The sequence below is a fragment of the Lepus europaeus genome, chromosome 4, assembly GCF_033115175.1.
Source record: "Lepus europaeus isolate LE1 chromosome 4, mLepTim1.pri, whole genome shotgun sequence".
In the NCBI taxonomy this organism is placed as follows: Eukaryota; Metazoa; Chordata; class Mammalia; order Lagomorpha; family Leporidae; genus Lepus; species Lepus europaeus.
The window spans coordinates 25,656,316-25,672,599 of NC_084830.1; positions in this window are offsets into that span (position 1 = coordinate 25,656,316).

Sequence of the window (16,284 nt, forward strand, 5' to 3'; positions counted from 1 at the left end):
GTTCTCTTCATCCTTAAACTAACATAGCACTTTCCAAGGTTTCTAAAACTCGTTTATTGATAAATTTACCAATAGATAAACTAACTAAACATCTTTATTAATGAAGTAACACATACACTTACCCAAATATGTATAAAATTCAAAAGAGAAGGTAATAGGCAATAAGTCCTCCTGCCTGAGATCCTAGGTTAAGATTCAAGAGAAACTAGTTTTTAAAGAACGTTTTGAACCTATTCATAGAATTATTTGTGCATCTATGGACACAGACACGTTTTCAAGGTAAATTCATTGTATTTTTTGTGGCTGTGGTCTGATGGCTGCTAAGGTAGTGTGAATAATGAAGCCATTTTCTCATTGCCTGCTGTTGCTGGGAGACTCCCCAGCCTGTCCTCTACCTCCTAGACCAGGGAGGTTTGATGCTTGTGGCTGCTGTTCCATAACTCCCTCATGAGTCAGCAGGTGCAATCCCACTTTCCACCTCTTGTCTTGTTTACCAGCAAAAGTGAAAGAAGAAAATGAGGAGTGCTGATAGAGGATCCAGCTCATTGCTGGACCTAATCACAGCCATATTAGGCCCATCCTCCTCTCCCTCTCTAACCCTGAAGAAATTCCTACATCTAACGGGCACACTCGAAGCTCCTGCTAAGTCTAGCCATTTAGACCAACATAACTCTGCTCTCTTACAATTTCTAACATAAAAAATTGCCTCTGTAAAACAATACACTTACAATGGGTAATACATGATAGCGATCAGAAACCAGCAAACGTTTCACAGCACTGCCATCATCTTAACCTTAAAGAACATAACACTCATGTACAAAACCGGAACAAAGCGAGGAAGGAGAAAAGTGCATATTGACACATGTACTTTCAGTGTCAACACTAAAAATTAGAAACTCCTCACTCAGGCCTGTGGATTATTAGATCTGGCCTTATCCATCACAAACAATGTCACACATCACACTTTATCTTCTAGTTTCTCATGGCAGAAAGAAACCCACTCCCTGGAGCCTGAAATAACAGCCACTGAAACTTCTAACATTGTTCTGCAGTTAGATGACTTAAAATGAAACATTTACTTTGTCACATGAACGCAAATATTTTGCCGTCTTACAGAGAAATGTCACAGGAAGGTGAATCTTTTCTGGCTCAGTCTAATTGTAGGAGTAATGACAGTGCACAAGAAATAATCTCTTCCAGTACCCTAAGGGCAAAATTATCCTGTCACTCTGCATTGCAAGTCTTTTCACGGAGAGTTCCAGTTATTACTCTTCCACATAGTGTTTACAAACACTCGGCAACTTATTATTCAGTGGATGAGAGGAAGTGGGAACGCTACCAAAAAGTCATTTAACCAAGACACTAAGTAATATGAAAAGACTCATTAGAAGTGCAAGATGCCCATCATTTTCCCCTAAGAACTTCCACGTGAGACTCCTTTCTCTGTTTCTGAAATAAATGTGGTGTATATGATCATTAGACTTTCCAGTTGCTCAACCAGAATGAACACCTATGGAGATAACAGTGGCCTTAATGCAGTCGATAAAACCCAAGGACAGGCCCATTGGTCTTGTTTCTAGAGGACAGTGTGGTACATAATTGAAGGATAGTTTTCACTGCATTGGTGCCTTTGTTTTTGAAATTGACACCTGGAGGTGGGCTTTTAGCTCAGTGTTAAGATATGAAGTTTCTTGCTCACATCCCAAATTGAAGTCCCTGGGTTGGAGTACCGGCTCCATTCACAATTTCAGCTTCCTCTTAATGTGTACCTGAAAGGCAGCAGATGATGGCTCAGGTACCCAAGTCCCTGCCACTCATCTGGGAGACAAAACTGAGCTTCTAGCTCCCAGCTTTGGCATTGCCCTACTCTGGCTGTTGCAAATATTTGGGGAGTAACCCAGCAGATGGGAGAATTCTAACTATTCTCCCCCACTGCCTTTCAAGTTTGTAAAATAAGCAAGATAAAATTGTCATGAGTTGTCAAGGCTATGGAAGCCTTTTGAGTTCACAGACTCTGATCATATTTGGACAAGGTCATAGTCAAAGTGGAAGTTCTCTCCTCCCTTGAGAGAAAGGTACCTCCTTCTTTGACCTGTTCTTTCCACTGGGATCTCACTCGCAGAGATCTTTCATTTAGGTGTTTTTTGTGTTTTTTTTTTTTCTTGCCACAGTGACTTGACTTTCCATGCCTGAAATACTCTCATGGGCTCTTCAGCCAGATTTGAATGCCTTAAGAGCTGATTCTGAGGCCAGAGTGCTGTTTAGGACATCTGCCATTCTGAGTCTGCTGTGTATCCCACTTCCCATGATGGATCGTTCTCTCCCTTTGTTGATACTAACCAATAAAAAAGACACTAGTCTTGTTTATGTGATCCCTTTGACTTAGTCCTATCATTATGATCAATTGTGAACAGAAATTGATCACTTGGACTAGTGAGATGACAAGAGCCTAGGGTGATTACTGATGCCATAAACGAGAGTGTCAATTTGTTAAGTCAACAACAGGACTCGCTGTGCACTTAATCCTCATGTAGGATCTCTGTCCTTAATGTGCTGTACATCGTGATTTAATGCTATAACTAGTACTCAAACAGTATTTTTCACTTTGTGTTTCTGTGTGGGTGCAAACTGTTAATCTTTATATACAGAAGATCACTTTAGTATATATTAAAGAGAATTGAAAATAAAGCTTGATGTGAATGGCAGGGGAGAGGGAGCAGGAGAGGGGAGGGTTGCAGGTGGGAGGGAAGTTACGGGGGGAGGGGAAGCCATTGTAATCCATAAGTTGTACTTTTATTTAATGAATATAAATTTCCAAAATTTAAAAAATAATTTACGCCTTCAGGTATCAATTTTATTTCCCTGCAAATGATTCTATGAGTCACTTCTCCCCAACACCTGAACACTCCCTCTCAATGCTAGCTGTGCCCATGGTGGCTGCCTGCTCGCCTCACCAGATAGCACCTCCTATGAGACCCTTCTCGGATCTCCCTTTGAGTAGCGGAGTAATTTCAGCTCTTTCCAGTTTTCCTTTTTCACACGGCACTCGTGCTACTATCAGTGCCCCTGTGACACTTCTGCTACCTTTTGTCTTTCATCTCCTCTAATCCTATGAGAATATCAGCTCTTGATGGTCATGAATTTTGGCTGTTTTTACAGTTGCATACCAAGTTCCTGGTGAACAGTGTCTGGTATATCATGGGTGACTACGTATTTTAGAAATCAATGGGTGGATGCAAAAGAAAAGAACTCAAAGGATGGATGATGGAAGTATGGAATATACTAGTTAGAAAGTGTCTGACAATTCAGAGGAAAGGCTTTGAAGTCAGACTTGGCTATCATTCATGTAGTAGGTAATCATCTTTCAGAACCTACTTTCTTATCTGTAAAATGTAAATAATCGGGCTTTCCTCTAGTCCTAATTCCTCTAGGACAGTTATAAAAATTAAATGCAATAATTTAGGTAAATTGTATTTCACACATAAAGCTTATAGTAAGTGCTCAATAAATAAAGTATATTTAATACCTCATACATAAAACCAGCCTGTTTCATATAGGCAATTCTATCTAATACAATAAAATTCACTTCGTGCATCCAGGTCTAGTTATCATCAACTAACATAGGAAAACAGCTATAATAGACTGGACTTTTCTGCATTTAAAAAAATTTTGAACTTAGCAGTATAATTTCAAGCTTACTACCCTTACTAACAGACGAATCTTAGTTACCTCTGTTTCATTAAGGGGTGGAAGAATTAGTGAGATGATCATTGAAACTTATGTTTTAGAAATAAAGCAAGACAACTGACATTTATTAGATAAGTTAACTAAGATAGGACCTTAGTACATAACTTTCTTAAAACATAGAAATGTTACTAAATATAATTTATTCTAGTGCTACTTAAACTTCTAAGTACATTTGAGTAGTAAATATGCACTTTAAAATACATGTGGATCAGGTCAATTTATCAATGCACATGAGAAATCCTGCATTATTTTTGCACTGGTGCAAAACTAATTAGCTTTGCTCACTCAGTACACAATATTTATTTTTCCACTTTATCATCCTTATAATTGCAGTTGAAATTAGTTAAGGGGACAGGTTATCCACCTGGCAAAAATGTGGAACACGATGTTTATTTCCAAACATCAGCTGTTGCTATAGAAGGCCCTCTCCACAGTACCATCCCTGCTGATGGCTACACATTTCCCATACACTGCTCTATTCACAACATTTGAATTTTTTTCTTAAGCTGAAAAAAAATTCCTAAAGTGTATGTCTCTGAAGCTCCAGAAGTAGGAACACAAATTGGCAGCATAGGGGCAAGGCCCTGTGGCTCAGAGGGTTAGGATTCTGCTTGGGATGCCCCCATCCCATGATTCCTGGTAATTTGTACATTGGAAAACAGCAGATAATGGTTTAAGTACTTGGGTTCCTGATATCTGCTTGGGAGAACCAGAATGAGTTCCTGGCTCCTGGGGAGTTGCAGACTGCTGGGGAGTAAACCAGTGGATGGAAGATCTTTTTCTCCCTCTTTTCACTGTGTGTGTGTGTGTGTGTGTGTCTCTCTGCCTTTTTCATAAATAAACCTAAAAATAAAAGTGCTGGGGAACCAGTGTTGTAGCTCAGTGGGTTAAGCCATTGCCTGCCACTCTGGCATCCCATAATGAGTGTCAGTTCAAATCCTGGCTGCCTCACTGCAGATCTAGCTCTCTGCTAATGCACCTAGGAGGGCAGCAGAAGATGCCTCTTGTACGTGGGCCCCTGTCACCCACATGGGAGACCCAAAAGGAGCTCCAGGCTCCTGGTTTCAGCCTGGCCCAGCCCCAGGGGGTGAATAAGTGGATGGAAGGTAGCTCTGTTTGTCTCACCCCTTCTCTCTGTAAGTCTCTTTCAAATACATATTTAACAATTGTGGCATAAACTACTGGTTCCTCCACAGGCCACATTAGAGCCATGTGAATTTTTGTTTGGGACTGCTTCATTCAAAATAGAGGAAATAATTTTAAAACTATAAAGGAATGAAACCATTTAAAGGAATGAACCAGTACCCATAAGACAAAGCTGCATTTCCAAATTTGAAGACTAGTTTTAATCAACATAAATGCAACAACAAAACTTTCTTAAATCCAAAAATCCTTATCTTGATAAAAATTCTGGATACATTTTCATTTAACCATCTAGGGATCTTTCCTAGAGTGAGATACTTGGCTCTAACTCTAAATTCCGTCTATAAAAATCCAAAATCTTCCCTATATGTTAGCAACTTGCTTGGAACCACAAGGGTACAAGGGGCAAGAAAGTATCTGCTTCCTGGGTGTGTTTCTGTGGAAGCTATCTCCATTTAGCCATATATTAAATCAGGAAAACTCTCCATTTCATTACAGAAGAAACCTATGAACTTGGTGCATTGATGAATGTACTACATTTTTACTAAAGACTGGAAGTAAAGATGAAAGAAGTTCAGTTGTAGTCATGTGAATGACTACAGCATGAAATGAAACTGTGGGCATCACTATTCAAAAAATGCATTAGATTATTAATGTATGAGGTGTTCACTGGTATTTTGGCCTCGTCTGTTTTTCCGTGTTGCTGACCTCTGTTCCTTAATTTTTTGTTTTTCTCTTCTTCCTCTTAGAATCATAGCAAATTCTTAAACAGATCACATTCAAGGTATTCGGTGACACTTTCCTGATGTCTGCTTTATTTCCAAATGCTCACACCAAGATGTCTACCTGGATATTCTCCCAAATGAAAAGAATTCTTCCATGAAAATTCTGGTAGAATTGTGATAGCTTTTTCTTATGTTTACTTTTAGCTTTTCCTCATTCCATCAAATAGCACTACCTATGTGGCAATCTTAATTCTCTTTTTGCTTGTCTAGACACAGTGGAGGACTTCCCTGGCACCTCAAGTTGGGATATTAGATGTGATCTTATTACTCATCTTGCCTAATGGGCTGAGATTGAAGTAATGGGAATTACTTTCTTGTTGAGTTATTTAAATACCAATATGGGATCTCTCAGCATTGATTTTTGCCCTTCTGTGGCAACCATGAAAGTAGAAATTGAGTCTGCATCCCCAGCCTGTGTTCCTGAATGACTACACAGCCTCCCTACTAACCTATGTTGGGATTGTAATATAAAGGGAAAGGAATTTTTGTTACTGTTTGCATCTCAGATCTGTGACTTATTTTTTACAGCATACACTAGCATCTTCTAAGACAATATTCTTACTGCAAGAACTTGGCACAATGCTTTGATCAGAGTGGACAAAGCAATGACTGCACCCCTTTAGACTAAATTTTATTTTCAGAAGGATGAGCACTTAAAGCAGGTTCTACTCTTTTGCAAAATTCCCTGTGTGCCTCAATGACTGAAAAAAATGACCATTTTTGCAGAAGTTGCTCATGGAAATCAATTTTATACCTATCCATACTCAAGCCTAGCTTTGCCTCTGCCTTGGACATCTATCAAGGGCTGTCAAGTTGAAGTTAACGGAGCACTTGCTTCTCAACACAAAAAGGGAAAGAAGTGAGGTTTCCCTATAGCCAGTTAATATATCAGTTGTACTAAGCAATATCCAGTGCAAATTACTTGATCAATTCCCTCATTAAAAAATTACAGTATCTTCAATGTCCTTCCTGTGCTTTATAAATGAACTGAGAAAATAAGCAACCAGCTTATGTGTCACATATTATGATCTAAAATTATAAACCAGTTATATTACAAACTCAGTCTAGTGAAATCATTGAATTGTACACGTAAAAATCCTGGGCTTTAAGATAAGTGAATTGCACCTCAGGAAAGCTATTAATGACCAAGTTAAACATATGATTGCTTTAAATAAAGTATAATTTTAAAAATCAAATGTTACTTTATGTTCTGAAGTTTTTATCCTACTCTACACAAAAAAGGATCTTTAACAAACTTTCATTTTATTTAAAAAGTATGTTACCACGGTATTAGCAAGTAATCAGGTTTCTAATATTACATTTTAGGTTTCCATCATTATTTTAATGTAGATAGCTTGTTTATATAACTATCACCCATCAGTCACATTCTGATTTCTGTTTATGCATTATATAAAATCAGCTACATCACATTTTTTTGACAGGCAGAGTTAGACAGTGAGACAGAAAGGTCTTCCTTCCATTGGTTCACCCCCCAAAATGGCTGCCACGGCCGGAGCTATGCCAATCCGAAGCCAGGAGCCAGGTGCTTCTTCCTGGTCTCCCACGCGGGTGCAGGGCCCAAGCACTTGGGCCATCCTCCACTGCCCTCCTGGGCCACAGCAGAGAGCTAGACTGGAAGAGGAGCAACTGGGGCTAGAACCTGGCACGCATATGGGATGCTGGCACCGCAGACAGAATTAACCAAGTGAAGCCACAGCACTGGCCCATACATCACATTTTTAAAACAGAAGAACCTAGGGGGCGGTAGACCTGTAGAGTTGGTGTCATTTAGGTCAATGTGAAGTTTTAAATGTTGGCACATTGTTATGTACTAACACTGGGATCCAGAAGAAGATGGCTACTTTCCAGTGGTAGGTAGCAAGCATGTAAGATAGAGGAGATGAAATCTGGTCTGAGCAAGATCATTGACATCATAAACAAGAGTGTCAGTTGTTACATCAACAACAGTAGTCACTGTGCACTTGCTCCCCATGTAGGACTTCTGTCCTTAATGTGTTGTACTATGAGAATTAACGATAAAACTAGTCTTTAAACGGCACTTTATGCTTTGTGTGTCTGGGTGTGAATGGTTGAAATCCTTACTTAGTATGGAATTGGTCTTCTATATATAAAGATAATTAAAAATGAATCTTAAGAATGGGATGGGAGAGGGAGTAGGAGGTGGGATGGTTTGGGGGTAGGAGGGCAGATATGGTGGAAAGAACTGCTATAATGTTAAAGTTGTACTTATAAAGTTTATATTAAGTTTTCTATAAAAACCATGATTTATCTGAAATCAAAATTAAGAAACCTGGTCTGAGATGTCCTCAAAGTCTTAAGGCAGAAAATGGAGAATCTGCCCATCAATTCATCCAATAAGTGTTTGCTTGACACAGACTAGGCATGCACCAATGTACTTATTGCCAAAGTGGTTTCCTCCCCTATGGAATGCATATTCTAATGGTATAGAGGACTTCCCAGTCCAATGTCGGGAGCCATGATGAGATTCATTATGATTGCAACTGATTCAATGACTTCTAAACTGGCAAAGACCCCATGAAGTAAAATGAAATCGGGTCCTTTGCAGAGTAAAGCGGAGCATGGTTATCAAGGATACAAAAGACACCGCAAGGCTCTGTGATCATGGAGATTCAGGCTTCAATGACGGAGGCCCTCAATGGAACAATCATCGCTCCAATGTGGCGTGGGGCTATTACCACGCCTTATGAAATCAAAGTGTTACCATGTTTAAAAATGCCTACCTTAACCATGAGTTCATCTGGGGGCTTCAGTGAATATCAGCTATTGCTGAACAGTGCATGTAAATGGTGAGCTTAGTGGTTGGAAGCTGTGAAGAGTAAAGATAGGGAAAGGCATGATATATATCACTGTGAACCATGAGGGGAAAAGCCTGGACTTGAATCCCAGTTCTGCCTCTTTTAAGCTTGGTAACATGGGGCAAGTAAACTAACTATTCCCTTATATATAATAGGTGAATGATTTTAATAGTGCCTAATATATTGAATTATTATGACAATTAAACAAGACAATTTATTACCAGCACTTAGAATATTGCTTAGCACTCCACAAGCTCTCAAGGCACGTTGCCTATTAAAGTATGTCAGGACCTAACCTCTGCAGCTGCAAGTAGGTCTCTTAATCTCCTTTTCCCACATAGATGCCTACTATAAACCAATTAGAATAAATCTATAGGTCATGCAAAAGTCAGTCTTATTGGTTCTAAGCCTTAGTTACTAATAATTTGCTTGACTATAAGCACTCAATAAAATAGTGTCAAATGTAAGTGATCACTATAATTCCCTGTTTTCCATTTCAATAAGACTTCATACTACAGATGACACTGTAGGAATATCTTACATTTTCTTTGTGTGATAAGGTCACATGAAACCTAAAACTTTAAATTTGAGTATAATATTTTAATTCCAGTTGCAACAGTGCACAGATCTCTGGGATGTACCTTCTCAACTAATGCTTAATAACCATTTGTGTTAGCACAATTTCTTTTATAACAAAACAGCCAAAAGAGCCAGCCTGAATGTCCATAGGTGGATAAATGGATAAGGAAACTATGGTATACACACATAATTGAATATTACTCAATCCCCCAAAAGAAGTAAATTCTGCTCTTTGAGTCCATTTGGGCTGCTATAAAATATAATAAACTGGGTAGCTTATAAACAACAGAAACTTACTACCAGGGGTTTAGAGGCTAGGAAGCCATAGATCAAGCTTCTTTGTTCTTAAGATTATTTTCATTATTTGGTTCACTATTTGAAATTCTTGCCTGGTTCCACATGAACTTTAGGATTTCTATTTCTGCAAAAACTGCCATTAGAATTTTGATAGATTGCATTGAATCTATAGATCACTTTGGATGGTATGGACATTTGAACAATAGTAAATCTTCCAATCTATATAGGATGTTTTGCTATATTTGTGATTTAAAACTTTTAATCATGTTTTATATTTTTCAGTATAAAAGTATTTGCTTCCTTGGTTAAGTTTATTCCCAACTATCTTATTCTTTTCAATGATATTGCAAATAGGATCATTTGCTTAATATTCTCAGTTCATGTCACTTCATAGAAACACAACTGATTTTTACATATTGATTTTTATCTTACAAGTTTACTGAATTTATTAATCATCTTATATTTTATCTTAATTTAGCACTATATAGTATACTGTGTAATATAATACTATAGCTTCTACCATTGCTCAAGATTCTAGGCCCCCAAAGGACATTTTAAGAATGAGGTCTTATATGTCATGCAGGATGGAATGTAATCTTAACCATGTTTTATACCCACATGATGTCATATGGGAGTGAGAGTGGTGATGAGTTGAAGTACAAAGAAATTGTTGAATGTGTAGTCAGAGTAATTTTTAAGAATATATTCTTCCCTCATTCCTCTTAGCTTCCTCTTTGACTAAAGTTGATGTGGCAAATGGAGAAAGATATTTCAGCAGCCAGAATCCTGGCATTGACCAAGAGTCTCCTTTTATTTTCTCCTTTGGAAACTTAGTTTATACTATGAACATGGAAAAGAAATGAAAAGGACTGAATCCAAAGACTTCTAGCTCAAGAAAGGACTCAAATATTCCCCTAACATACAGTGGATGAATTAAGGAAGTTACAGACAACAGTGAAAGCTGGGAGTTGCTTTGTGAATGCAGTATAACTCAGATCATTCTAAGGAAGCACCCTCAAATGCCAGTATCACAACTTATCAGTACCACATTCAAGTTTCTCTTAGCCATTAAGACAAGCTTGCCTGGAACCGTTTCCAGAACACTTTTTGGGATAGATGTAATCAAAATTTGGATTTTTCCTTTTCAAGTTAGTTTCTACATTGTCATGGAAAGCAAACCAAAGGGGCCTGCTATAATCGACTTCTACCAAGTCTGAATCCCCATGGACATTAGGTCTGTCTCAGAGGAACAGGGGCATTTGCCTTCATTCCAATACCAATTTTGAGTAAGGTTTTACTGTTAAATGAATTGTTTCTATAAACTCACCAAAATCTTAGCATCACCTGACAGCAATGCAGAAATGAATAACTCAAATTGTTATTCAGGTAATAAGACAGGGTTGATGAGCAGTTTTACACATCAAAGGAAAGTGATAATATCTTTCAAGTAAGGAGGTGTGCTGAGAGAAGTAGCTAATTCGGACACATTTACACTTGGCATGGTTTATTTCTTAATGTATTTTTGCAAAAAAAAAGTCCTGCCATAAAATATTAAAACCAAATCTATATCGGGCTGCTACAGACTATCGGGTTCTGAGAATATTACTGACCTGGTCTAGTAATACATTAAGAATGCTTCGTGATTTTTAAAGAAGACCTATTTATCCAGGAAGATTTTAATTTAGATTAGTTCACTTAAAAGCATAATACATGGCAGAGCTCACATGCTGAACCACTAGGGCAGCAATTATTCTAAGAGTGTCAGTCATTTATACTTCCAATTTAATCAAATATCTTTATAAAGTTTATAGACAGCATTTTAAGTAATCATTTATCCTGTCTATCAAAAGGTGTTTTGAGGCATATGTCCAAAGTTGAAAATAAATGAAACTGGTGGTTTCAAAAGACTAGTGATGACAGGTAGACGGTAGCTATTTTACCTGTGAACAACTGTTTTGTAAGTTTCTGCTTTGTTTTGAGGCAGAGAAAGACATGGTGTGGCACCTGAACTGGAAAAATGACCCAAGATGTTTGAGTAAAATTTGTACAAGTTTAAAGTCTGAAAAGTTAATACAGGAGCAACTATATAACTTTGGCCTCTACAAAATGAATTCTTGGTCATGTTCATTGGAAAAGATAAATATCATAAGAAGGAAAAAATAGAGACCTTGTAGTTAACATTAACTTGCAGTTTTACCTTGGAAGCCAAATATTTAGTCTGAAAGGAGTTTTACATCCGACCTTCTCAGGTTTTAATGCAGATTTCATCCTACTGGTTCGGGATACTATTGGCTACCTGCTGGGATGAAATGGGATCTTCACCCCTGGGGCTAGGATGGCCAGTCCCCCTGCAGTCAAATAAAACTAATTTTAAGCCTTCTTCCCTGACATCTATACATATAGCAACATAAAACATTATAAAATAAAATGTACCCAGAGGATTCATCTGAAATTCGACTTCACTGATAATTAAAAGTTGAAAGCTTTTCCATAGCTTTATTGCTAAGGCATGTTTCTCTCCAACCATGGAAGCCTTTGGCGCATTCTGCAGAAATGAGCTTAGTGATTCATGAACTGTGTCCTCTGGGATCAGACCCCACAGGTAAAGCTCTTATTGAGGAGATGGCATATTCAGAGCTTCCAGATTATCCACATATTTGCAAGTATATGAATTTAGCATAAGGGCTCCCATTTTTTTGTTAATAAAATGGAAAGGGTAATAGTACCGCTTTCAGAGTTGTCGTAAAGATTAAATGAGCTAATATTAAGTGAAGTGCTCAGAACACAGCCCCGGCACACAGAAAACACTATATGCATCAGCAAGTGTTGTAACTATTAGTTGTAATTGTGCTATTCATGAGTCCTCCTGCTTCATGTGAATTCTTCCAAAGGGAGGTCCTTCCACAAGGCTAAAAAATGCTATTAACTAGTTATTTTGGTTACTTTTTGAGTCTCAAGAGTTGCCATAATGTCACAACATTAAGTTTAAATATCCTAGAAGACATAAGGTGATGGGAAGAGAGTAGTGTTCTAAAACACTAGGATGTGGGCACCACTATACAGGTGAGGAAGACCTACATGGGACAGTGTCAGGGATTCTAGGAAGGGCTCTTCTTCAAATATTGTTCCCCTGATATCCTGATCAAAGCTTGAATTTCTGATTGCCAAAGCATTTAATAGGGAAATCATTGTTTCTATTCAAAGGTACATATGTAGAAAATAAACCTACTGTCATTGTCTTACATACACTTCAGTATACACTAAACCAACAAAACTTCTCCAATTTCACTGACATAACTACCCTTGATTTCAGTGGGGGCTTAAGAAAAGCCAGTGATGTAGAAGTCATCTACGTTCCCTATCAGTTTGTAAGGTATACTGGGAGTAGAATATAATCAACAATATAATGCTTTACTAAAAGTGAAAGCAGATTTGAAAGTTATATCCATAATTATGCCACTTGTGCATTTGGGGTATGTTTTGGGAATTGGAAAAGGAAAGGGTGCCCTTACATTTACAATACGTGGAATTATCTTTTCTACCTTGTATTTTATCTGAGCTATTGCCCTTATGAGCAGGCATTGTACATATGCCATCGATAGCTGCTGAATATAAATGACTATACAGAATTTCAATTGTCTATGATGTTAACATTAGTACTAGTGTAGTTGAATCAGAATCTGGACATACCAATGAATTGGGTGTTTTGAGAGAACCATCATTATGTGGCTTCTAATTAAGCTTTCCAGTGCTATCCCATCACTCACAAAATAAAATTCGGCCTCTGAGCCATGGTCTTCTCTAAGTCCTTGTGGGCTTCTCAAGCCTTAGCTCATTCCACCCTTGCCCTCTTGCAACAAATTCAACCACATTGCTCTTCTTGCTGATCCTTATCTTTATCTGAGTATTTACCAAAGTCTTTAAGACAGGGTATGGGGAAGGTGGTGTGGTGAGCTCCTATCCTCCTCCATAAAATTTTGCAAATCTTCAAGCCTCACAACACAAGCACACTATCAAATACAAGTGGGGCCGGCACCGTGGCTCACTTGATTGGTCCTCCGCCTGTGGCACTGGGTTCTAGTCCTGGTTGCTCCTCTTCCAGGCCAGCTCTCTGCTGTGGCCAGGGAGTGCAGTGGAGGATGGCCCAAGTGCTTGGGCCCTGCACCCCATGGGAGACCAGGATAAGCACCTGGCTCCTGCCATCGGATCAGCATGGTGTGCCAGCTGCAACGCACCTACCGCGGCGGCCATTGGAGGGTGAACCAACGGCAAAAGGAAGACCTTTCTCTCTGTCTCTCTCACTGTCCACTCTGCCTGTCAAAAATAAAATAAAATAAAATAAAATGCAAGCAATACCAATGTACTTGCTCTGCAAATGTAGCCTCCAGGCCAGTCCTGAAGCCCCCTTCCCTGTCACTCCACCCTCCAGCACTTCCTGTATCAAAACTGGAAACACCAATGACTTTGTACCTGTGGTTCCCCTCAGGAATGATTCTCTCCAGACCTCAGACCAGCTGGCTCCTTCTCACTGATTGGGTTTTAACTCATATACCATTGCCTCAATGAACACTTAGAGAAAGCAGCTCCCAGTCCTTACTCTCGTCCACAGTTCAGTAACTATTGTTTGTATTCATCAGTCTTGTGTCACTGTAATGAAAGACATGAGGCAGCTAACCTTTTTTATAAAAAAAAGTTTATTTAGCTTAGTTTTGAAGATTCAAAGTCCAAGATCAAATGGGCTTCTTTGGTTTGGCCTCTGTAAACATGGTAGATGGCAACACATCATGGCAAGAACATACATGTATGGAAGACCTTATAGCAGGAAACAGGGAGAGAGACGGACAGACCAAGGTGCTGAAATCCTTCCTAGGGCAGGAATCCCAATAACCTAAGGATCTGCCACCAGGCTCTACCTCTCAAAGGTGCTACCACCTCCTAGTAAGGACAATACCCAGATTGATACCAAAACTATAGCACCTTCTTCCTTCCATTTACTGCTAACTGAAAATTAACCTATTTATTTACTTGGTTGGCATCTGCTTCCTTCACAAAGAATTTCAATTACAGAAACTTCTTTGGCTGCTGCCTAAGGCATGGTAGCTGTTCAGTGTTTTCTTGTGGAAGAAAACACAATCACAATTATCAAAGAATGATTTAATGAATATTTGTATTAATCTGAAGGACTGCTGTTGGGGGAAGTAGCCAAAAGTGCTCAAGGTAGAGGTTTCAAAAATGAAGAATAGACATTTTTCAAAAGATGAAATCCAAATGGCCAACAGGCACATGAAAAAATGTTCAGGATCTCTAGCCATCAGGGAAATGCAAATCAAAACCACAATGAGGTTTCACCTCACCCCTGTTAGAATGGCTCACATTCAGAAATCTACCAACAATAGATGCTGGCGAGGATGTGGGGAAAAAGGGACACTGTTGGTGGGAATGCAAACTGGTAAAGCCACTATGGAAGTCAGTCTGGAGATTTCTCAGAAACCTGAATATAACCCTACCATACAACCCAGCCATCCCACTCCTTGGAATTTACCCAAAGAAATTAAATTGGCAAACAAACTGTCTGCACCTTAATGTTTGTTGCTGCTCAATTCACAATAGCTAAGACCTGGAACCAACCTAAATTCCCATCAACAGTGGACTAGATAAAGAAATTATGGGATATGTACTCTACAGGATACTATACAGCAGTAAAAAAATGAAATCCGGTCATTTGCAACAAAATGGAGGAATCTTGGAAAATATCATGCTAAGTGAAATAAGCCAGTCCCAAAAGGACAAATATCATATGTTCTCCCTGATCAGTGACAACTAAGCACCTAAAAGGAAACCTGTTGAAGTGAAATGGACACTATGAGAAACAATGACCTGATCAGCCCTTGTCCTGACTGTCGAGGAGAAAATTAATACTTTATCCTTTTTAGTATTTTTTTGTTCTAGTCAATACTATTGGTTGAACTCTTTAACACAATTAAGTGTTTAAATTTAACTGAAAAGTGATCCCTCTTAAAGAGTGGGACTAAGGGAGGAGATGTACCTTTCGGCACACGCTCAATCGGATTTGCTCCAAATGGTAGAGTTAGAAACGTGCCAGGGGATTCCAATTCAATCCCATCAAGATGGCATGTATCAATGCCATCTCACTAGTCCGAGTGATCAGTTTCAGTTCATAATTGATCCTAATGATAGGATTAGGAGTCAAAGGGATAACAAACAAAACTAGTGTCTGCTAATACTGATACTTAAAAAGGAGAGAACGATCCAACATGGGAAGCAGGATACATAGCAGACTCATAGAATGGCAGATGTTCTAAACAGCACTCTGGCCTCAGAATCGGCCCTTAAGGTATTTGGATCTGACTAAAAAGCCCATGAGAGTATTTTGGGCATGGAAAGCCAAGACACTATTGGCGGGGAGGGGGGGGGGAACCTAAATGAAAGATCTCTGCGAGTGAGATCACAGCAGAAACAGGCCATCAAAGAAGCAGGTGCCTTTCTCTGGAGGGAGGAGAGAACTTCCACTTTGACTATGGCCTTGTCTACATAAGATAGGAGTTGGTGAACTCAAGAGGCTTCCATAGCCTTGGCAGCCATGACAAGAGCCTGGGGTGATTACTGATCTCATAAACAAGAGTGTCAATTTGTTAAGTCAACAAGAGTCATTGTGCACTTACTCCCCATGTAGGATCTCTGTCCTTAATGTGTGGTACTATGTGAATTAATGCTATAACTATTACTCAAATAGTACTTTATACTTTGTGTGGGTGCAAACTGTTGAAATATTTTAGTATACTAAACTGATCTGCATATAAAGACAAATGAAAATCTTGATATGGATGGGAGAGGGAGCAGGAGATGGGATGGTTGTGGATGAGAGGGAGGTTATG